Source organism: Vipera ursinii (genome assembly GCF_947247035.1).
Source record: "Vipera ursinii genome assembly, chromosome: 4".
In the NCBI taxonomy this organism is placed as follows: domain Eukaryota; kingdom Metazoa; phylum Chordata; class Lepidosauria; order Squamata; family Viperidae; genus Vipera; species Vipera ursinii.
In genome coordinates, this window is record NC_139514.1 from 80,246,426 (window position 1) to 80,272,149 (window position 25,724).

Consider the following 25,724-nt stretch of genomic DNA (forward strand, 5'->3'; position numbering starts at 1 on the left):
GACTATAGAAGAATGGACTTTAAAAGTTTCCAACCTGGCGGAAATGGCAAAGATCTCAGCGTACTTGAAAGACCATTCGCAACAGAGATATATTGTGGAGTGGAAAAAATGGATTGATTATATCCAGAATAAATATGGGACTAAAAAGTTTCATCTAGCATTTGAATAAGTATTGATGTGATATTTATATTGCTTGTAGTTATTTTATAAGAGTTAAAGTGTGATAGATTTAATAGTTTATTGTTGTTTGCATAAGGTAGATTATGATTGTTTGTATTTTTATACCCTGTATTTAGCTCTGGGAAGTCGGGGAGGGAGGAGGGGGAAGGGAGGGAGGGGTTGGGGAGGGTTGGGGAGAGGGGAGGGGGTTGGGAGGGGTTTTGTTTTGTTAAAAAAATGTATTGTAAAACTTTTCAATTAAAAAAAAAAGATCCTACTGTGCAGGAAAGAGTGAAGCACGTGATTATCAAATCAAGTATAAACACGAAACAGAAATTTGGTTTGGGTTTAAAAAAAGCCTGAAGTGGATGAATGAACTAACTGAAGAACTACATAAACTGATTATCCATCATTTCACTTGGGCCACTGATTTGATCGATATGCAAGCATTTGCGAAAGATAACAAGAATGTTAAATACCTGCTGATGGTCATCAATGTGTTCTCAAAATTCGGTTGGATCATTCCGTTGAAAAATAAAACTGGTAAAGCATTTAGGGATTTTTTTAAAGGAAGCAGTCATAGACTTGAAAAAATATGGCTGGATAAAGGAATAAAATTTCATAACAAGGATGTCGAGTCATTGGTATTTGAGATTTAAACAACCAAAAATGAGGAAAAGAGTTGTGTGGTAGAGAGGTGGAACAGAATGATGAAATTTTGTTAAAATACTTTACTGCTAATAGCACCTGTCAATATATCGATCTGTTGGATGAAATGGTCAATTTGTACAATAACCATAAACATTCATCTATAAAGATGATGCTAGTTCAAGCCAGCCTCAAGGAAAATGAGCTGAGAGTTTGCTTAAATTTGTACAGCTCGAGGCCAGCTGTTGAAATAAAGCCCAAATTTAAAGTCAGGGATTGTTTTAGAATTTCCAAATTTAAGAGCCGATTTGAGAAAGGATGTACCATGCGATGGCAAAGGGAATTGTTTATTGTATCCAGAAGTGCAGTATACAGATCCACCTACCTATAAAATAATCAACGCTAAAGGCAAAGAAATCATCCACAGCTTCTATGAGTTGGAACTGCAGGTGTCACAACATCAATAACTTTAACCATTCTGTGATACTTTTTTGACAACACCATGAAGACCAAGCTGTAAAGATTGTTTCCTCAAGTTTCTTGTACTCTGACTTATTATCCCAAAGAAGGTCAATGAGTTTAGCGTGATCTTTCATGATGTGTTCATTAGGAATGCAAAACTCATGCTTGGTTAAAGAGAGATACAGTTTATCTTGCCAAAATATCAACCCTCCTATCCCAAATGCTAAATTACACAGTTGCCGCCACCTCATTATATCAGTTTCTCAAAGGCTATATTCCATAAAGAATAGGTAGAATTGCATTTTTTGTATGAGTGTAAAAATGAATTTTATATTAACTTTATAATTGGCAGTATAGAAAAAGGTAGTTTCGTAGGCGTAGCAGCAACTCATATACTGTTTTATTATCCATTTTTGATAGGGTTTGTTTTGTTAGGCTAGGGACTAACAAAAATTTTGGGTGTGTTTTATAATTTGTTGCACTCATCTTCTGATACATCTCATTTGTCCTTATCAGTCATGTTTATCTCACATCTTTCAAACAATAGTTATGATTAATGATTATGCTTGTTGAACATCTTAGCGCATGACAAGCCTTATAAATCAAAGGATACTCAGTTTTGATTCCAGTTTCTCTATCTTTAACTATCACTCTCCTTGGATTTTTGCACTTTTGCATTGTTGCAGGAGCCTCATCAGGAAGAAGCCCTCTTTCATCGAGAACTTTCAAGGTCACTGATTTGTTCAAAGCAATATGCCATAAATATTGTTATCTTTCAATATTTGCTTCAGGGCAGGAAGTGAGTATTTCCTTTTTAAATGCTCGTACTTTGGGCCAACCTCCTTCAAGATCTTTTGCAGCTTTGTGGGAACCTCATCTGGAAGAAGCCCTCTTTCATCAAGAGCTTTCAGCATCTCTGGTTTGTTCATAAGCCACGTGTTATATCTCCGGTTCTTTAGGCATTAAGCAAGATGAAGTGTTGAAACAGCAAACAAGTGTATTAACTCAGAACAGAAGCAGCCCTAATGGCTGCTGAGTAGCTATTTATACAGTTAGCCTCTAGGTGGAGACCCATAGGTTTAAAGTAACAGTTTCCTGCCCCAAACCTAATTATCACCCTGGAGACAGCAAGTCTGGCTTTCAGTAACAGCAACCATTACATAACAGAGAAATCTAGGTCAGACATTAAGCAAGTGATCAGACATTAAGCAAGTGATTTTAAACAATTATGGCCAATACATTACAACACTTCCCCTTAGATAGCTCAAACTATCAATTGTTTGACATAATTTTGCAGATATTTAGGCAGCCTTCTTGACCGATCAGAACATCTAAGGGTTGCAGGGATCTCCCGGTCTACCTGCTTGCCCAGCAGGCTGGGTAGACCAGGGCTCTGAGGTTCAGTGGAGTTGGATTGACTCGAGTCCCTTTTACTGGCCAGTCCCGGTCGGCCCAAACCAAAGTCCAATTGTGCAGCAAAGTCTGCAGGGCTGTCTCTCAGCACAGTTTGCCTGTCCTGATCAGTGGATATAATCTGTGTGTCTGGAGGAGACTCTTCTATGGCCATCCCCCCATCTCCTTGAGCAAGAGTTCTATCAGAGCGTGCAAGCTGTCAGGCGGGCCCTGTGTTCGGCCCTCTTGGGAGTCCTGAGCCAGCGACTGCTCTGCTAGCCACCAACGCAGCTGGTCAATGTGCCAGTGAATGACTCGCCCATCTTCCAGGACCACCTCATAGGAAAGTGGTCCTGACACCTTAACAACCCATGCTGCCACCCACAAAGCCCTTTGCCTGTAATTCCAGGTCCAAACCTGGTCACACACTTGTAAGCTTCATGGTACCTTTGGCTGTGCAGTGTCTGAGGTGACCCTGTTGAGGTGTAGCCTGTCCAGTTTGGTGATTAAGCGTCGGCCCCATCGGAGCTCGGCTGGGCTCCTGCCCATGGCAGTGCAGGGTGTTGTGCACTGGCAGAGTAGAAAATCGGCCAGTCTGTGGTGCCAATCCCCTATGACAATTCATTTCAGTGATTCCTTGGTTGTACTGACCATGCATTCCGCTTGACCATTCAACGACGGGTGAAAGGGAGCCAACGTGGCGTGCCTTATGAGATTTGCCCTGAGGAAGGCCTGGAATTCTGAAGAGATGAACTGAGCCCCGTTGTCTGAGACTAAGATGTCTGGAAGCCTGTGTGTTGCAAATATTCTGTGCAGTACCTGGATGGTCCTAGCAATAGTCATAGTGGGAATTGGTACAACCTCTAACCATTTAGAAGTGGACAGGATCATGGGGAAATTAAGTGCCGCCACGTGTTTGTTGGACCCGTGTCCCTCCTGGCTGGTTTATGCGGCCCGAGAGGTTACACGAGGCTGGCTCCTGGCAGTTATAAATGCTTCCTTGAGTGAGGGGTGCTTCCCTGCCACCTTGAAGGAGGCGGTGGTAAGGCCCCTCCTCAAGAAACCTGCCTTGGATCCAGCTATTTTAAACAACTTTTGTCCTGTCTCCAACCTTCGCTTTCTTGTGAAGGTTGTTGAGAGCGTGGTGGCACGGCAGCTCCCTTTGGTCCTGGAGGAAACTGAGTATCTGGATCCGTACCAATCGGGTTTCAGGCCCGGGTACAGCACAGAGATGGCATTGGTCGCACTGGTGGATGATCTCTGGCGGGCCCAAGACAGGGGTTATTCCTCTGTCCTGGTCCTTTTAGTTCTCTCAGCGGCTTTTGATACCATCGACCATGGTATCTTGCTGCGATGTCTTGTGGGGTTGGGAGTGGGAGGCACCGTTTTATGGTGGTTCTCCTCCTACCTCTCGGGCCGCTCTCAGACAGTGTTGACAGGAGGGCAGAGGTCAACCCCTAGGCCCCTTAATTGTGGGGTGCCTCAGGGGTCGGTGCTCTCGCCCCTCCTGTTCAACATCTATATGAAGCCGCTGGGTGAGATCATCCGTGGTTTTGGGGTGAGGTATCATCAATATGCCGATGATACCCAGCTTTTTATCTCCACCCCGAACCAAGCCAGTGATGCCCTCGATGTGATGTCCCGTTGCCTGGAAGCGGTACGGATTTGGATGGGGAAGAACAGGCTCCAGCTCAACCCGGCCAAGACTGAGTGGCTTTACGTACCGGCATCTCAACTTGTCCAAGAGGTTCCATCTTTGGTTATGGGAGGAGAGGTGTTGCCTCCCGTTGATAGGGCGCGCAATTTAGGCGTCCTCCTGGACTCACGACTCAGTTTTGAAGATCATATTGGAGTCGTGGCCAGGGGGGCATTTGCCCAGGTTCACCTGGTGCGTGGAGGCTTGAAATGAAAACATTCATGAACTCTTGGCAGACTGAAGATAAGTCTGCCACCTGCATTCGGTGAATGCCGGTTGCTTGGATGCCCAATCCATCAAACCAATCGAGCCCTATGAGGCTTGTGCGTTGGCCTTCCACCACTACATCTAGTGGGCCTGCAAACTGCTTGAAAGTCACCAGAAGTGTGGCTTCACCCTTGACTGCCACTCGAGAGTTTTGGAAATCTGTGAGCAGAAGGTTAGCTGGGTGAAGTTTGACCCATCTGTTGCTGCGGTTACATATGTGCTGGAAGGTTCCTATGGAGATGATGGACATGGCTAAGCCTGTGTCCAGTTCCATTTTGCATTGAACTCCCTGAAGCTTGACCTGAAATCGAAGCTTATGTTTAAGGAGGCGGTGGGCACCAGTGCGGAACATGCTCCTCCTGCTGGAGCAGAATCCTACTCAATGTTGCCCCGGGGCCCTGGTACCTCTCCTGAATATATCTTCCTGCTGACAGTCCCTCTGGCGACCTCGGCAGATGGTGGCAATGTGGCCTGGTTTGCCCCACGCCTGGCACATTGCTGTTCAGAAATGGCATTCTGTGCATTGATGGCGGCCTCCACAGCCCATACATGTAAGGAACAAAACTACCTTGACAGCTGGTTGCAGTCCCTCCTCCTGGTGCTTCTGTAGCTTGTCAATCTCATGGTCAGAGATAGTGTCTTCCATCCATTCGGCATCCTCGTGGTGGACAGCATCAGTGCTTAAAGTGCTTTTGGAGGGCTGCAGTGCTTTAACGGCCCCTCCAGCAGCTTCGTCTGCCATGACCTCCTTCAAGGCTTCTTGTAGTGAGAGAGTCTCTTTGGTGAACAGTTTTTGTTGGAGCTCTCGGTTCCGGAGTCCACAGACTAAGCAGTCTCTTAGTCTCTCCTCCAAATCCGCGATTGACGCTTGACAGAGATCGGCGATGAATTCGGTGGCCGTCTCACCGGGTTTTGCTCCCGCTGCTCAAAAGCGTGCCTCCACGCTATGGTGGACAATATAGGCTCGAAGTAGTCTTAAAGCTGCTTCTTCAAGTCTGCGTAGGTTACGGACTCGAGCGGCGTTGGTACGACCAGGTTCTCAGCAATGTCGAAAATGGCTGGGCTGCACACATAGAGAAGGGTCATGGCCTTCAGCCTGTCTTCACCAACCTGGTTGGCGTGGAGGTAATTCTCAACACGCGAAATGTAGGATGCCCATCTGTCCAAGTGTGTGACATCGAACTCTTTGAGTTTTCCCACTTTCGCCATGGTGAGTTGCTTCCATTTCTTGTTGCTTGCATTGCCTTGTGTTGCTGGCTTCTGTGTAGGGCCTAGGACAGATCCTTAGGGCGGGGTGGTCTCCAGCATGGCTTGCTTGGCAGATCAAGGGGGGGACGAAGTTCCTGCCAGGCTCTGTGCTGGCCTCTCCCCCTAGTGACTTCAGACTCTTACAAGGAAGCAGCACATCCCACCTCCGTCGCCACTGTTGTATTTCCAGTTCTTTAAGCATTAAGCAAGAAGATGAGTTGAAACAGCAAACAAGTTTATTTAACTCAGAGCAGAAGCAAGCTAATAGCTGCTGCGCAGCTATTTATATGGTTGGCCTCTAGGTGGCGACCAATAGTTTTAAAGTAGCAGTTTCCCATCCCAAACCTCCTTATCAACCTGGAGACAGCAAGTCTGGCTCAGTACACCAACCGTTACATAACACAGACAAAAGTAGGTCAGACATTAAACAACTGATCAGGCATTAAGCAAGTGATTATACACAGAAATATGGCCAATACATTACAATAACGTATCCTGCTTATTTAAACTGCAGCTCCCATATAAACTAAATAATCAATTTTTAATCTTAAAGCTGCACCTGCATATATGTGTTTTAATGTTTTAGGTCTGTATATATAAATTGAATTTTATATTCATATATTTTAATGCCTTTTTATGTATGTGTATGCATACAAATACACACAAAAAATATGTCTGTCTAGTTAGCCATATTTTTAGGCAATAACAGAAAGTTATTGGCTATTGACTTTCTGGTTTGAAAAATTGGGAATTGTGTAATGGGTGGGGGGGGAGGACTGGTAGTTTCCAGTACAGGAAGAATCTTTTGCATATAAGTTCAGACAGTTTATTCTGAAGATGGCTTAAAGTTAAGCCAGAATCAACACAGGACAGGGCACAGTGCAAATATGCTCAGAGACTGCAGATATGACTTGAATATCAGCCATATTTTTCCTTTCTCTGCTTTCCACTTTTTCCCATTTTGTCTTGTAAGGTCCCAGTCCCTTACTTAAACTTGAGATACCATATCAGTCTAATCAGATAACCCAAGCAGAGACTTCTTGATAAAGCAGTACTTTATTTGATCAAATTAAGCAGCTGGGTGGCCAACAATCTGGAATGCTGGCAGAGTTATGTCCAGAAGTGCCACACCAGAAAGCTGGTAACATTGCTTTATAAACTTTGTTAGCCAATGAAAATCAGACAACAGAGCCATTACATCATAAAGAAGACATCAATCATTCCTGTACACTCCCTTATTCCCTCCTTCAGTATATCCCATCCATGTTCATTTTTCCCACACTTGCATGAAATTTCTCTGGTGCAAAAGCCGATTACAAAAAGCAAGAAAGCAACAGTTAGACTAAACAATTTCCCTTTGTTCCAGAACCCTTCATTCTGACATTTAATTTTTGTAACAGAATGCTTTTTGTTACTTGGTGACCTATGACTTATATTCCTTTGTTATTGCGGTGATAATCAGGACCCTGGCTGGCTTATGGGGTTTATCACTATTTATAGATGATGCTATGACCTTCATCCCCGAGATGGTAGAAGTAACTGTTCTTTGTTCTTCAATGTTTTAGGCAGAAAAATATCTTGGGCTGAACTATACAAAAAGGCCATTTAAATGTGAGCAAATGGAGATGATTTTCTGCAATTCAGAAGGTTTCTATTAGTCTTAATATAAAGAAAGGGAGACCAAAGCAGTCACAATGGGGCTTTCGTTGCTTACCAGTTGAGAAAGGATGGTAGCAACTTCCCACTTCAAATCACTGCTGTTGCATTTCATATTTTAAAGCAGTTGCCTTGTGCTGTAGAGCTTTGAACATAATTACTTTCCAACATAGTCTAACAGAGTCACTAAACAGCTGATAAAAGGCAAAGGAATCAAGACTATTTTCAAATTGAAAAAAGGGCTTTTTTATTGGAACTGATAACTCTCACCAAGAGCTCCAGGCTTTTGTTACATCAATTTGAGGAGCTCATAATCTTTGCATTATGAATGTTCAACCAGGCTATTTCCTGCTGAAGTGTCTGGCATATCCTAAGTATTGCCTGCTTCTCTTGTCATCATTGAATAAACAGATTTGGACACATTTTAAATATGATTACATTAAAACAAGTAGGCTATGATTGATAACCTAATATTCAGGGCATGCAAAACATCAATCACTGGAAGTATATTAATTATTCAATGTACCCATCTAATGCAAGAATCAATGCTGGAAATGAAGAAAAAAACTCACAGTTCCCTGTAAAGTCTACAGTAGATAATAAAAAAGGAATACTAAATAATCTGAGTTTATAATAATCTTTTTAATAAAATGCATTTATTTAGCTGCCAAAAACATAGTTCAATTAGGTTTTAAAGAAGAAAAATTGGAGAATATAAATTATTATTTTTCCTTTAAAAACTTTCATACTTTTAAACAGAGATTGCATCAACAGTTTAAAAATAACTGTAAAGAGAAGCAGACAGAGATTCTAGGATAAACTATATCACAAAGGAATTAAGCACAGATATGATACTTAGTTCCAAAACTATGTATGTTTATTCTACACAAATAAATCATTTTAAACAATTTCTCCAGGAAAAATCATGAGAACTACAATTCTATCAAAATTGTTATCTCTTATTATTTCTAGTATCCTACTGACAATCCTTTAAATGTCTTTTACCCAGATATTTGTGAGGGTTTTAGTGAATTACAATTTAAAAGGTGCAAACATGTGAAAAGATAATATACAAAGCAGTCTTATTGTTATCACCCACATCTTTCATTCTCAAATAACTCTATTTCTCACAATATCTGAAAACAACTTTACATTCTCCTTCTGCCTGGTGACACAGTGGTCAGAATGCAATATTGCAGGCTAACTCTGCCCACAATCTGGAGTTCGATCTTAAAAAAGCTCAAGGTTTACTCAGCCTTCCATTCTTCCAAGGTTGGCAAAATGATGACCCAGATTATTGTGGGCAATATTCTGACTTTGTAAACCATTAAGACAGTACTGTGAAGCACTATGAAGCAGTATATATGTCTAAGTGCTATTGCTAAAATCAAAATATCCACAATAACTTAATGAAAATTTGGTGTGATCATCAGGAACAAACACAACAGCAACTGTGAGAGTTATCTAGGAGTCTTAGCGGACAACCACTTAAGTATGAGCCAGTAGTGTGCTGCAGCTGCCAAAAAAGTCAATGCAGCCCTAGGCTGCAACAACAAAGGAATAGTATTAAAATCATGTAAACTTTAGTATTAGTACTGCTATACTTTAGTAAGACTACTGCATCCAATTTTGGTCATTGGGGTATAAAAAGATATTGATACTTTAGAAAGATTGCAGAGAAGAGCAACAAAGATTTTTAGGAGCTGGAGACTAAAACATGATGAATGTTTTCAGGAGCTGCATATATCTACTGAAGAAGAGAAGGACTTGGGGTAACATGATAGCAGTCTCCCAATATTTGAAGGCTGTCATAAAAAGAAGAGGTCAATCTATTCTCCAAATCACCTGAGGACAAGTCAAGAAGTAACAGATGGAAACTTATCAAAGAAAGATCCAACCTAGAACTAAGGAGAAATGTCCTGATGGTGAGAACAATTAACCAGTGGAATAAGTTGCCTTTAGAAGGTGTGGGTTTATCATCACTGAAGATTTTAAAGAAGCGATTGGACAACCATTTGTTTGGAATGGTATAGGATCTTCTTATCATGCCTCAGTCTGAACCTGAATCTGAGGAGGAAATGGAGCCACAACAGGACCCTATGGAGGCCCAGAAAGAGGCGTCTGTGGCTTCAGAGGACTGTGGGGAAGAGCAGGCTGAGGCAGGACAGGGCCCTTCAGGTTTGGAACAGGGGAGACAAAGTTCAGGCAAGGAGCAAGGCCCACCCCACCTAATCCTAGAGCTAGGAGAGTGGAGAGGAGGAGGGAACAATGCAGGCAGGCTCACTTATTCCAGAGGAGAGAGTCCCACTCCATCCCACAAGGCACACCTGGGGATTGAGATATAAGGAGCCACTGTGGGGTGAGGATTTTGTCGGGAACAAACTTTGAATCTTGGAACAGTTGTGTATTGTTGCTCTTGTGTTTTGTTGGAAAACCTGGACACCTTGACTACCAGACCGGCTGACCACATGGATTTCCTGATTTACAATCTCAGACTGCATTTCAGAGTCTCTCCTTGCAGACTGGGCAGGCAAGCTGAGATTCAAATGGACTCATTAAGTTTATGTTTTGTTTTGTTTGTTATCTCTCTGGCCTTGCTTACTTCTCTGGCTGTATTGAAACTGCCTTCAGCCAGAGACAGCTGAAAGGAATGTGTGATTGAAAGCTTGCCAGTAAACGTGGGAGCTTTTGGGGAGGGGGGAAATTTGCAGCTATTAAAGGACTGTTTACATTGCCAGCTGACTGCATTGCCTCTGTGTGGGGCCCTGGGTCATCACATTCTGTTTGAGCAGGGGGTTGGACTAAAAGACCTCTTCTAGTCCCTTCAAACTCTGTTATTTTTTATTCAGTATCATAATTACATGTCAGACTTCAGTTCCTGTCCAACAATGGAGTTCACTGGATGACTTGGGCCACTCAGTCTCTCCCAGATTGTTGTAGTGGGAATGACATTAAGGAAAGCTCTCTTGTAAACTGCTTTGAGTTGTCCAAGAAATGGAGGAGGAGGAGGAGGAGGAGGAGGAGGAGGAGGAGGAGGAGGAGGAGGGCCTGAAGATGTTTACCAAACAAAGGGGACTTGCTGTTTGGCAGCCGTCGGGACAACTGGGAAAAGCTGGTGCTTGGCTTTCCAGTTTGGTTTTTCTTCATCTAGCGACCCTTAAAGGCTCGTAAAGTTGTCTTGGAGGGGCAACGAAGAAGCAGGGATACTTCAGAAGCTAAGATCAGGGGGCACCCAATTGGAGCGGACTGCAGAACCCTCTGAAAAAGCGAAGAAAAAGGCTGCTGGGAGAGCCACAGCAGCCCTAGTCATCTCCAACAGGAAGAGAAGCATTGCAAAACAGCTGATTCTCAACTGTGTGCTGAAGCTAGGTGAGCCAGAATTTTTCTTTCCTTCTCCATGAGGACTATAAATGTTGTGCCCCTGATAGGAAAAAGCTGAAAAGTAAAGACCCCCAGAAGGATTAAAGTTAAAAGCGGCAAGCAATTACAAAGAAGGGGAAATACTCTTTGTTAAAAATATCGGACATCAATAAATAAGTCAAGGAGGACATCTAGTGGAGAAAGAAGAATTACACTTCTGATATACAGTATAGTGAGAACTGGAAAAATTGTTTTTACAAAAGTGACCTTGGAGAAGACAGCTGCAAAGAACAAAAGTGCCTTGTTGTGAGATTGTGAAGGAAAAGACTCTTCAAAGTTACTTTTATTGAATTTGGCTAAATCTAAACAGATGTTGTTTTGGCTTTAGACTGTAAGCTGTAAAATGAGTTCATCGAATATTACTAGACTTATGAAAAAAAACCTCTTCTACACCCTCAGTAGGACAATCTAGTCCATGGGTCGGCAACCCGCTGCTCCGGAGCCACATGAGGCTCTTTCAGCCGTCTCCTGCAGCTCCCAGTCCTCCTCCGCCATGTGCAGTCCCCCCCCAAAAAAGTGGGACTAAAAAAATTCAACCAATCAATTCAAACTTCTCACAAAAAAAACCTCACAAAGTTTGAATTGATTGGTTGAACTTCTTTGGTTTGTGGGACTACCCACAAACCTCTTTTCTTCTTTGGACTGCACATGGCGGCAGTGGAGGAAGAGACTGGAGGACTGCTGGAAAGGTGAATGGGCCCTTTTTCTACTTGCTGCACCTTGCTCGGGCTCCCCTCCTCCAAAAACACTGTGTCGGGCCCGGCACGCCCGACACCCGGCGAGGCCACAGACCAACTCACCGGCCCTCATAGCCATCTGCTGCCGTTTGCATCCAGCCCTCACAATGCCACGGCTTTCCAGCGGCCCGGGGAAGAGCGCGGCTGCTGGGATGGCCCAGCAGCCACCGGGGCCTTCCAGCAGGCCGGGAAGAGGCCAGGAACGCCCGCAACCGGCCGCCACAGTTCCGCACCTTCACAGCGGCCCGTGGAAGAGCGCTGGGATGTCCCAGCAGCCACCGGGGCCTTCCGGCAGGCTGGGGACAGGCCTGGGATGCCCGCGGCCTGTCAGCAGCCAGAGGAGGTGCGCGGCAACCAGGACTCCCAAGCAGCCTTCGGCCCGGTTGGTTTCCGGCGGGCCGGGGAACAGCGCACCAGCGCAGAAGTCCCCTGGATACCATCCCCCGCTGACTGTCCGCTCCGAGGCGTTGCCTGCCTCTTTGCCTGCCAAGGAGCTGCAAGACAAGCAATGACAGATGACGGCCCAAGCTGTGCGGTTCGCGGTGGTTTGGGGACCTGTGGGGGGTGACGGGGGTATGGGGACCCGGGGATGTAAGGGGGCTTGTCTGGGCTGGGGGGCGGCTTGCCGGCTGCAGTGGTGGTGGGATGGGGACAGGGAGGATACGTACCTGGAGAGCGGGGTTCAAAGGGCGGAGGCCAAGGGTGATGGTGTTTAAGTAGGGCGAGGGTTGATTAGGCTGTTAAGGGCGTGGTGATGGGTGTTGGCCACCTATTTAGCAGCATTGGTTGTGCTGTGCAATCAACGCTGACTTCACTTGTCTTCGGGTGAATGTTTATGAAGCGGAATAAACATTGCTCAGGAGAACCAGCTCTCGTTCCGGACTCATTCTTTCTTTTGTCTCGGCGGACGGGGCTGACAGTAAGTCAGCGTTGATTGCACAGCACAATCAACGCTGCTAAATTCTTGTACCGTGGAGTCCTGGTGTATTTGGATGACGTCCTCGTCTACTCGGACACCTTGGAGGAGCATGTCGTTCTTGTGCGGCAGGTGTTGACGAAGCTACGGGAGGCGCAGCTTTACGTTAAGTTGTCCAAGTGCGAATTCCACAGAGCCCAACTGGATTATGTTGGGTACCGCATATCGGCAGCTGGAGTGGAGTTGGATCCCAGGAAGGTGGACGCCATCCAACAATGGCAGGCCCCACGGACCCGACGACAGTTGCAGAGTTTTCTAGGCTTTGCAAACTTCTACAGGCAGTTCGTCCCATGTTTCGCAGCCATCGCCCTGCCTTTAACGGACCTCCTTCGGACACGTCCATTGAAGGTACAACCACAGCCAGGGCTCAGGCTGGAGTGGTCCACAGCGTGTCAGCGGGCCTTTGAAGAACTAAAGTCCCTCTTTGCCAAGGAACCCATTCTGCTGCACCCAAACCCTGACTTGCCCTACGTGGTGCAGGCGGACGCGAGCGATGTTGCTCATGGGGCCATCCTTCTCCAACGGAACTGTTCTGGGGTGCTGCAGCCATGCACATATGCCTCCAAAAAGCTGACCCCCACCGAACGAGCCTGGACGGTGTGGGAGAAGGAGACATTTGTGGTACGTTGGGCCCTGGAGACTTGGCGGCACCACTTGGAAGGGGCTTCTCAACCATTCGAGGTGTGGACAGACTGTAAGAACTTGGAGGCCCTGCAGACCCCTCGACGGTTGTCGCCCAAACACATCCGATGGGCGTTGTATTTCCGTCGCTTCCGGTTTGCTCTGAAATACGTGCCTGGGGGACGGAACTTCCTAGCGGATGCTTTGTCCCGCATGCCGCAATTTGACAGCAAGAGGGAGGAGGTGGTGCAAGTGCTCATACCGGCAAGGACAGAGGGGGGGATGGGACAGAAGGCGCTGGACGGGTGGCAGAGGAGGGTTTGTGCCAGGCACTCCAAAGGGCCCTGCAGGAGGATGCTTGGCTACAGACTTTTGACCATGCAGGAACGCTTGGCGTGGCACGGGACACGGTTGTACGTACCTGACTCTATGCAAGCATAAGTCCTTTTCCGCTGTCATGACGCCAGGCGGGCGGGGCACTTTGGGTTCATGAAGACCCTACACCTAGCACGCCGACAATTCTGGTGGCCACGTATGAAGAACGACATTGAGGATTATGTGCGGTACTGCCACGTTTGTGCTCCCACAAAACCCCAAGTTGGGAAGCCTTTGGGTTTACTGCAGCAAGTGGCTGACCCCACCCGGCCATGGCAAGACATAGCCATGGACTTTGTCGTAGATCTGCCGGAGAGCAAGGGGCACACCGTCATTTGGACAGTAGTCGATTTGTTCTCCAAGCAAGCACACTTCATCCCTTTGCAAGGGGTTGCCATCGGCCCGACGGCTGGCGTGGATGTTCGTCACACAGGTTTACCAGTTGCACGGGGTGCCACGCCGTGTGATCTCAGACAGGGGGGTGCAGTTCACGGCGCGGTTCTGGAGGGAGTTTCTGCGATACATTGGCTCATCTCAGGGGCTGAGTACAGCTTATCACCCTAGCACCAACGGGGCCGCAGAATGTGCCAACGCCGCCGTGGAGCCGTACCTAAGGAGCTACGTCTCCTATCAACAGACCGATTGGGTGGACCTGATAGCACTCGCCGAAGTGGCATACAACAATGCCATCCACAGCAGTACCGGCTTCTCTCCGTACTGAATAGTCACTGGCCACGACTTTGTTCCCATCACTGAATGTGTCCAGGAGGAGGGGGCCCCATGCCTGCCACAGGACTGGATGAGACAGATTGAAGACGCTTGGAGGGCAGCGAAAAAAGCCTTGGAACGGTCTGCCGCTGCAGCCAAAGCACAGGCAGACAAAAAGCGAAGACCCTTCGTTTCTCCAAGGGTGGGAGACTTGGTATACTTGTCGACCAAGTACTTATGGCTTCAGGTCCCGTGCCGGAAGCTAGGACCCAAGTTCCTTGGGCCGTTCCAGGTGGTGCAGGTGGTTAACCCGGTGACGGTACGACTGCGTTTGCCGAAGTTCCTGGGTAAGATCCACCCAGTGTTTCATAGTAGCCTGTTAAAGCCCGCTCCAGTGGCTACAGCAGCAGCAGGGGTGGGGGATCCCGGGCCCGTTCGTGCCGACCATTATGAGGTTCAGGAAGTCCTGGATTCCAGGGTGCGGAAGGGTGCCATACAATATCTTCTCCGGTGGAAGGGGTACCCGGTGGAGGAGGCATCATGGGTGCCAGGAAAGGACGTCCACGCCCCACGCCTAGTCGGGGCGTTCCACCGTGCCCACCCCAACAGACCAGGAGGGCGGAGGGGTGACGGTGTGTGTGTGGTGTGTGACTGTTTGCCTTTGTCTTCTACACCTTTGTCTTCTACACCTGCAGGAGGACCCTTGGTAGGGGGGGCGGCATGTCGGGCCCGGCATGCCCGACACCCGGCGAGACCGCAGACCAACTCACCGGCCCTCGTAGCCAGCTGCCACCGTCTGCATCCAGCTCTCACAATGCCACGGCTTTCCAGTGGCCGGGGGAAGAGCGCAGTCGCCAGGATGGCCCAGCAGCCACCAGGGCCTTCCAGCAGGCTGGGGAGGGGCCGGGGATGCCCACAACCGGCCGCCACAGTTCCGCACCTTCACAGCAGCCCGCAGAAGAGCACCGGGATGTCCCAGCAGCCACGGGGGCCTTCCAGCAGGCCAGGGAGGGGCCAGGGATGCCTGCGGCTTGTCAGCAGCCAGGGGAGGTGCACGGCAACCATGACTCCCAATCAGCCTTCGGCCCGGTCGGTTTCCAGCGGGCCGGGGAACAGCGCACCAGCACAGCAGTCCCCTGGATACCCTCCCCCGCCGACTGTCCACTCTGAGGCATTGCCTGCCTCTTTGCCTGCCAAGGAGCTGCAAGACAAGCAATGACAGAGGACGTCCCGAGCTGTGCAGTTCGCGGTGGTTTGGGGACCTGTGGGGGGTGACGGGGGTATGGGGGCCTGGGGATGTAAGGTGGCTTGTCTGGGCTGGGGGGTGGCTTGCCGGCTGCAGTGGTGGTGGGATGAGGACAGGGAGGATACGTACCTGGAGAGCGGGGTCCAAAGGGCGGAGGCCAAGGGGGGTGGTGTTTAAGTAGGGCGAGGGTTAATTAGGCTGTTAAGGGCATGGTGATGGGTGTCGGCCTCGCCGGCTATTTAGCAGCGTTGGTTGTGCTGTGCAATCAACGCTGACTTCATTTGTCTTCAGGTGAATGTTTATGAAGCGGAATAAACGTTGCTCAGGAGAACCAGCTCTCGTTCTGGACGCATTCTTTCTTTTGCCTCAGCGGACGGGGCTGACACACTGCTGCCATTTTGCCCAACTCCCTCCCCACCCCACTCTTTCGCAGCAGGGCCGTCCAGCCCTTTTTCCACCTGCTGCGCCTTCCTCGGTCTCCCCTCCTCCAAAACCGCTGCTGCCGTCTCACCCGACTCCCTCCCCATCCCACTGGGTGAAACTGTGGAGGAGGGCAGCCCCATGGTGGCTGAGCACCCCCACGCCCCTATTAAGCTCTCCTCCCCCTCCCTCCCTGAACCCAGGAATGTTCCCCCTTCCCAACTACTCTGAGTGCCGTTGCGAAGCTTTGGTGCAATTGCAAGGGGGTAAGCGAGGGGACTATGAGAGTGTCAAGGTGCAAACCCTGCACGGTGCCAGGCTTGGGGTTTGTTTCTTGTTGTTTTTTTGAATGTGGCATAAAATCAGGAAGGGGGGTTGGCTGGGAAAACTCCCCTCTTTTACCTGTTCCCCCCCCTTCTGCCTTCCCAGGAGGAAAACAGCAAATTCTCTTTCCAAACTGCAACATCCACCTGACTTCTCTCCTGCTGGCACCCCGCTTGCAGATCCTGATGCCGCTACTTCGGTCTTTTGGGGTAGCCCCCAGCCTGGCCAGGAAGGGAAATTCTGGGGATGGTGTCACGGAAGGGGGGCTGAGATCTTGGGCAGGCAGCATGCTTGCGATCACGCTCAGAGAGAGAGACAGAGACAGAGAGAGGCACTTGCATTTCCCTTCTCCCTCTCTCTCTGTTTCTGGGTTTTCTGAGGCAAAAAAGGAGGAAATGAAGTGCAGGCTGCTCACCATCATGTTTCAGATGCGGACACCGCGGGGTTTAAGTGGCAGAGAGAACGGCCGAGTCAAGGCGGACTCTGCTTTCATTGTTTAAGTTTGCCTGCTAGGCTTCTCTCCAGCCCTCCAATCTTGCGTCTCTTCCCTCATGCAAGACTCGAGCTCGCCGGCCCTCTCTTTTTCCTGCAATTCCCTCATCATCATAAAAAATAATAAAAGGCATGCATGATTTTCTACCTGCTACACCTTCCTGGGGCTGCCCTCCTCCACTATTTCACCCAGTGGGGTGGGGAGGGAGTCGGGCAAGGCAGCAGCAGCTTGTTTGGAGAAGGGGAGTACAAGGAAGGCACAGCAGGTGGAAAAAAGGGTCGGACAGTCCTGCTGCAAAAGAGTGGGGTTGGAGAGGGAGTTGGGCAAGACGGCAGCAGTGTTTTCAGAGGAGGGGAGCCCAAGGAACGTGCAGCAGGTGGAAAAAGGGCCAGACAGCCCTGCTGCAAAAGAGTGGGGTGGGGAGAGAGTTGGGCAAGGTGGCAGCATCCCTTTTACCACCTGCTGCGCCTTCCTCGGGCTCTCCTCCTCCAACCACACTGCTGCCACCTTGCCTGACTCCCTCCCCACCCCACTGGGCAAAACAATGTTGGAGAGCAGCCCCAGGAAGGCACAGCAGGTGGAAAATCATGCATCCTTTTCATTATTTTTTATGATGATGAGGGAATTGCAGGAAAAAGAGAGGGCTGGCGAGCTCAAGGCTTGCAGGAGGAAATAGCCACGAGACTGGAGGGCTGGAGAGAAGCCAAGCAGGCAAACTTAAACAATGAAAGCAGAGTCCTCCTTGACTTGCCCTTTCTCTCCGCCGCTTAAGCCCCATGGTGTCCACATCTGAAATGCAATGGTGAGCAATCCGCACTTCATTTCCTCCTTCTTCACCTTAGAAAACCCAGAAATGGCTAAGCACATTGATTTGTGCTTCTTAGATTGTAAGCCACCCTGAGTCTTCGGAGAAGGGCGGGATATAAATGGGATTAAAAAAAAACTCAGAAAACCCAGAAAGATGCCATCTTTGTGGCTGTGGTGGCAGGAGCAGCACTGCCTGCCTGCCAGACAAAAGCAACAGGAAGGTGGTAGTGGCTGTTGGGGAAGCCTAGTGCTCTGCAGGCAGTACTCAGCAAGCGGGCATGGGCGATGCGCTGGCAGCTCCTGCCCCTCCAAGTACCAGGTGGTCCTGCCTGGACACACCACTGCTCCTGCAGCCACAGTGGCCAAAGACGGCGAATGCAGCGGCTACCACACAGGGCCTGGAGCACCTCCAGCATCTCTTGGTGAGTGCACTAGGCCACCCCAACAGCTGCCACCACTGGAGCAATTGCCTGGCCCTTGAGGCCTGCTGCTGCCATGGGGGCTGGCACGGAATTTGTTTCTGTGGGGGAATTTGTTTCTGCGGGGGAGGCAGAAGCTGACAGAATTTGTTTCTGTGGGGGAATTTGTTTCTGCAGGGGAGGGGGAGGCTGACGGACCTCCAATGTCTCTCTCGCCGCCACCTCCACCGCTACTGTTGTCTGCTTCTGCTATGGCCGAAGCACCTCCAGCATCTCTCGGCGAGCACACTAGGCTGCTGCAACAGCAGCTGCTGGCACTGCCGCTTTCCTGTTGCTTCCACCAGGCAGGGCGGTGGTGCTGCCACAGCCGCCAAAGACAGCGAGCACAGCGGCTACCACACCGGGCCTGGAGCACCTCCACCGTCTCTCGGCGAGCACATTAGGCTGCCCCAACAGCAGCTGCCACCAAACCAATTGCCTGGCTCTTGAGGCCCACTGCTGCCATGGGGGCTGGCACAGAATTTGTTTCTGCGGGGCAGTTGGAGGCTGATGGAGATGTGGCGGACCTCCAGCATCTCTCTTGCCACCACCTCCACTGCTACTGTTGTTGGCTTCCACTACGGCTGAACCCAGGCAGCCTCCTCCACCCCCAGCAGTGGCATCTGGGGGTTCTCCGGTTTCATCGGAACCAAGCAGCAAGTGGAAAAGTTAGCAGTAGCAGCACTACCAGGAGCGGTTTCAATCGTCCCCTTCATTGCCAAGCATCCCCCTGAAACTCAATGGAGGTGCCGCGGCTGGCCTTTTGAGTGAATGAGAGTGAGAGAGAAGTATTTTTGAGCAAAGTGTGAGTGAATGAGAGTGTGAAAGAGGCTTTTTAGAATAAAATGTGAGTGAATGAGAGAGCAAGAGAGAAGCTTTTGCAAACAAAACATGAGTGAATGAGAGCGGAGGGGGCAGGGTGGGTGCATGTCTCACCTTAGGCTCCACTTCAGTCAAACCCCATGTTCTGCGCATGCATGCGCGTGCGCATGTGCACACATTTTTTGTGGCTCCCAGGGGTTTTTTGGTGTGACGGAACTGGTTCCGAGTGGCTCTTTCGCTATTTCAGGTTGCCAACCCCTGATCTAGTCCAAAAACAATTTTGCAATGTGAAAAAAATAAGCACTGCTCAAAGCAAAACACAGATGTCATTAAAATGGCTTCAAGAAATGATGCAACGTAATCAAGAGGCATGGAAGAGGAATCATCTGGAAATGCAGGAAAATCATAAAGAAACACAAAGTAAACTTGAGAAAGTAAGTGAAGAAATCTTGGATATAAAGGAAAAATTTGAAGCTCAAAATCAAATGATAATTAAAAATCAACAGAAAATAAACAAAATTGAAGAAAAAACAATGAGAACAATAAAAAGATAGAAATATTATAACAAGAAAATGAAAAATTAGAGAACGCAATTAAGATTTTAGAGATGGAAAAAGTGGAACATTATTTAAGATTTTAAAATATTCCTGAGGATAGAGAAGAAAACATAGCAGAGGTGATTATTATTTTTTTTTATTAAAGAGTTTTACAAAAACAAAATTTTACAATATATCCCCAAATCCCTCCCACCCCAAACCCACCCACTTCCCCCCCACTTCCCAGAGCTAAATACAGGATTATAGTTATAATAATCATATTCTAAATAAAAATTATGCATAATATAAAAAGGTAAAAAAGGTAAAGGTTCCCCCGCACATGCGTGCTAGTCGTTTCCGCCTCTAGGGGCCGGTGCTCATCTCTGTTTCAAAGCCGAAGAGCCAGCGCTTGTCCGAGGACATCTCCGTGGTCATGTGGCCGGCATGACTAGACGCCAAAGGCGCACGGAACGCTGTTACCTTCCCACCGTAGTGGTCCCTATTTTTCTACTTGCAGTTTTACGTGCTTTCGAACTGCTTGGTTGGCAGAAGCTGGGACGAGTAACAGGCGCTCACTCTGCTACGCGGCACTCGGGATTCGACCCGCCAAACTGCCGACCTTCTGATCAACAAGCTCAGCGTCCTAACCAAATTCATAATGTGCTTTAACTCCCCTTTAACGTAACTACAAACAAAGTTCCAATAACAATATCCCACTAAAATCTACTCATAAGCTAAATGGAACTTTTTAGTCCCATATTTGTTCTGAATATAATTTATCCATCTCCTCCAAACTGAAATATATCTTTCCTGTGAATGATCTTTCAAATAAGCAGAAATCTTAGACATTTCTGCAAGATTCGAAACTTTAAACACCCATTCTTCTATAGTGGGCAAACTATCCTTCTTCCAATATTGTCCCACCAGTAACCGTGCTGCTGTTATCATGTTCAACATCAAGTTAGTTTCTTTAACATCACAATCTACAACAATACCCAATGAAAACAATTGCGGAGAAAACTTTATCTTTCTGTTAAAAATCTTTTGAATGCTCCACCAAATTTTGATCCAAAAAGCTTTTATATTTCTACAAGTCCACCACATGTGAAAATAGGTAGCTTCTAAACTACCACATCTCCAACATTTAGACTGTAAATTAGGATACATGTTGGACAACTTCTTGGGATCCAGATGCCATCTATAAAACATTTTATAAAAATTTTCTTAAGTTTTGAGCCTGAGTAAATTTAGAAAGGTTAGAAAGCAGAGGTGATTATTGACATCCTGGAGGAGGCTTTAAAGGCAGACAGAGGAGAAATTGAACTAGAGGTCGATGAAATATTTTGCATGAACTCAAGCTACGCAAGAAGAAATAAACTTCCAAGAGAAGTACATGTACGGTTTATAAAGAAGACAAAAAGAGATGAAGTACTATGGAAAGTTAGACGAGCCAATACAATACAAAAATAAAGAAATTGTGGTTTTAAAGCAGATACCTAAGAGAGTAAGAGATACTCAAAGACATTTATCCCTTCCTGACTATGAAGCTGATTGCCAGTGGTATAAACTTTAGATGGCTGATGCCGGAAGGCATTTTAATAAACTGGAATAATACAAGATATCGATTGGACTTAATCTGGAAGGTGGAAGATTTTGAAGTAAGGAATAGAGCAATTTTAGATGAAGGAGTGAAACAAAGACAAGGGCAGAGTAAGGAGCAGAAGCAAACAGAAGAGAGGACTCAAGGAGCAACCACACAAACAGGAGAACAGAAAGAGAAAGACGATCAAAAGGGCAAAGATGAAGGACCTACCAGAGAACAGAGGACTACTAGATCTACTAGACCTAAATATAAATAAATGGAAATGGAGAAAGAAAATGGAATCTTTTCAGTAAACATAAATGGACTAAATTCCCCAGTTAAAAGAAACAAGATTTTTAGGAAGTTATAGAAATTGAATTTAGATATAATTTGTCTGCAAGAAACACATATAAAAGAACAATATCATAAATTATTGGAATATCCAAAAATTGGGAAACTTTATTATGCATCAGCGCAGCAGAAAAAAAGAGGGGTTGCTGTATATATTAAACAGACAATAGATTCCAAAATGATATATTCAGATAAAGAAGAAAGAATTTTAATGGTAGAAATATATCTGCATCAAATGCAAATATTTTTAGTGGTAATTTATGCACCAAACAACAATCAAGAAAATTTTTACAAAAACCTATATAGAAAAATAATAGAAATGGAGTACCAAAATATCTGCTTACTAGGAGATTTCAATGCAATAATAGATGGAAAAATTGATTATAAAAGTAACAAAACAGGAAAAACTGGAAGAAGGTTACCTAAGACATTTTTGATATGGCAGACGAAATTGGAATCCAAGACATCTGGAGGGAAGTTAACTCACAAAAATTGCAATATACTTTATATTCAAATAGTCAAAAATCTTGGTCAAGGATTGATATGATTTGGATGATGGCTGACGTGAGAATGAATGTACAGGACATTGAAATAGAAATAGGCACATGGGCAGATCATAATCCTTTGAAAATGACCTGGAAAGAAATACAAAAAAGGCCAAGATGGACTTTAAATCATTTCATATTAAAAGAAAAGAATTTATAGAGTTAGCGAAAAAGGAAGGATTTTTTCTTCAAAGAAAATAAAAAAGAAGATACAACAGTACAAAATGTATGGGATACAGCTAAAGCTTACTTTAGAGGCATAGCTATAACATATATGGCAAGGAAAAATAAACAAAGAAAACAGCAATATGTATTTTAAAAAAGAATTTTCAAAGTTAGAATTAGAACTGCAAAAAAATTCACAAAAAAGACTTTGAAAAGAGAAATGGACATAATAAAACATAAATTAAATCTGTTGGACTCAGAAAAAGTGGCAGAACAGATAAAAAGAGTGAAACAGAATTTTTTCAAAAATGCCAATAAGCCGGGAAGATGGTTAGCTTATAAACTTAAAAAACAGAAAGAAAATAAAAAAGATACATAACTTACCAGATGGGAAAGGTTATTTACAATATAGAAATGAAGAAATAAAAAAGATGGTCAAAGAATACTATAAGGAACTGTATGACAAGGAGGAAACTTCAAGAGAGAAAACTGTAAAATATCTGGAAGAAAATAATCTTCCAAAGATTTCAGAGGCATTCAAAATTATGTTAGATGAAGGAGTTACAATGATGAAAATATCAGAGGCCATAAAAAGACAAAAAAATGGAAAAACACCAGGTCCAGATGGGATTCCGGCAGAGCTATATAAGAATTTACAAGAGATACTAAGCGAACCGTTGAAAGACATTTGCAATGGACTTTTATTAGAAGCTAGACTTCCAACTACGTGGATTGAAGCAAACATTACTTTAATACCAAAAGAAGATTCTGATTTGACCCAGATTGAGAACTATAGACCGATTTCATTGCTCAATGTGGATTATAAAATTTTTACTTCAATAATGGCGGAGAGATTAAAAAAATACTTAGTCAAATTTATACATCCAGATCAAAACAGCTTTTTACCAAAGAGACAAATTAAAAATAATCTAAGAGTGATAACCCCTTCATGGATTACTGCCTTGTCGTGGGGAAGGGGCTTGCGTAATTCAATGAAGCTATGAGCTATGCCATGCAGGGCCACCCAAGACGGATAGGTCATAGCAGAGAGTTCTGACAAAACGTGATCCACTGGAGAAGGAAATGGCAACCCACTCCAGTATCTGTGCCATGAAAACCCTATGGACAGTACCAAAAGGCAAAACGATATGACGCTGGAAGATGAGCCCCTCAGGTCGGAAGGCGTCCAATATGCTACTGGGGAAGAGCAGAGGGCTAGTACTAGTAATGCCAGAAAGAATGAAGTGACTGGGCCAAAGCCGAAAGGACGCTCAGCTGTGAATATGTCTGGTGGTGAAAGGAAAGTCCAATGCTATAAAGATTTTTTCTCCATAGGAACCTGGAATGTAAGATCCATGAATCAAGGCAAGCTGGACGTGGTCAAACAAGAGATGACAAGACTGAACATCGACATCTTAGGTATCAGCGAACTAAAATGGACAGGAATGGGTGAATTTAATTCAGATGACCATCAGGTATACTACTGCGGGCAAGAATCCCTCAGAAGAAATGGAGTAGCCTTCATAGTCAATAAAAGAGTAGGAAAAGCAAGACTGGGATACAATCCTCAAAATGACAGAATGATCTCAGTTCGAATCCAAGGCAAACCATTCAATATCACAGTAGTCCAAGTCTATGCCCCAACCACTGGTGCTGAAGAGGATGAAATTGACCGGTTCTATGAAGCTCTACAGCACCTTATAGAACTAACACCAAAAAATGATGTCCTTATCATCATGGGGGATTGGAATGCTAAAGTAGGAACCCAAAAGATAACTGGAATAACAGGCAAGTTTGGCCTTGGAGTACAAAATGAAGCAGGGCACAGGCTGATAGAATTTTGTCAAGAGAATACGATGGTCATAGCAAACACACTTTTCCAACAACCCAAGAGACGGCTTTACACATGGACATCACCAGACGGTCGACACAGAAATCAGATTGACTATATGCTCTGCAGCCAAAGATGGAGAAGCTCTATACAGTCAGTAAAAACAAGACCAGGAGCTGACTGTGGCTCAGACCATGAGCTTCTCCTTGCAAAGTTTAGGCTTAAATTAAAGAAAGTAGGGAAAAGCGCTAGGCCAGTCAGGTATGAATTAAATCATATGCCTGTTGAATATACAGTAGAGGTGACAAATAGATTTAAGGAATTAGACCTGATAGACAGAGTGCCTGAAGAACTATGGACAGAGGTTTGCAACATTGTACAACAGGTAGTGAATTGTCTTTACAAAGACAGGCGCGAGACCGTAGGCAAGGTTTAACTCGTTTATTCGGTTCAGCTCCCGGCAGCTGACTGTCAAAACAATCCGGGCTTTTTTTTTTTAATTGAAAAGTTTTACAATACAGTTTTCCTTTAAAGAACCCCCCCTTCCCCCACCCTCCTCCCCCCCTACCTCCCCCCTACCTCCCCCCCTCCCCCCCTCCCTCCTCGCCCCCCTCCCTCCCCCCCTCCCCCCCTCCCCCCCCCGACTTCCCAGAGCTAAATACAAGGTATATATATATAAAAAAGCAATCATAAACAACCATATACTAGCAATTACAAGTTCTAAAATCCATTACTCTCTAGCTTGTATAGGATAAAACAAGCCTTAGCAATATTAAATATATATAAGAAACTAAAATAGAAAAAAGAAAAAACAAAGCGAAGGAAGACTTATTCGAATGCTACATAAAACTTCTTAACCCTATACTTGTTCTGGATAAACTCAATCCATTTTCTCCATTCCATAATATAATGTTCTTGCGAATGATCTTTCAAATAGGCCGAAATCTTCGCCATCTCTGCCAGGTCGGAAACCTTTAAAATCCACTCTTGTATAGTCGGCAGTTCCTCTTTCTTCCAATATTGACCTATCAAAAGTCTTGCTGCCGTAACTAAGTTCAACATCAACTTAGAGTCCACAACTGTAGCGTCAACAATTATTCCCAACAAAAAAAATTGTGGGCAAAACTTTATCCTCCGTTTAAAAACCTTCTGCATATTCCACCAGACTTTTATCCAAAAAGCCTTAACCTTTTTACAAGTCCACCATATGTGAAAATATGTTGCATCTTCATCACCGCACCTCCAACATTTAGGCTGATAATTCGGATACATACTTGCAAGCTTTTTAGGATCTAAATGCCATCTATAAAACATTTTGTAAAAATTCTCTCTTAAATTTTGAGCTTGTGTAAATTTTACATTCCTCACCCAAATCTTTTCCCAGGTGTCCATTGTAATAACTTCCTGAATGTTTTGGGCCCATTTTATCATGCAATCCTTAACCAGCTCTGTTTCTGAATCGATCTCTATCAATGCAAGATATATCCGTTTAATATGTGCTGGTCCCTGATTTCTAATTTGCTTTATCAAATTTTCATCAGTCATTACAAATCCATTTTTCTGGTCTTCTTTCCACCTGGCCCGTAACTGAATATATTGAAACCAAGTTTGAACAACCTTCTCTTCTCGCAAGAAATTATATGATTTCAGGCACCAAACATTCCTTTCCAAACTTAAAATTTCCTTGTAAGTAGTCTCATCGTGTTTGAAACCAGCATGTATATTTTCTATTGCGTGTTTTGGAATTGCCCACAATGGTATCTTGCTGCTTAACTTGTA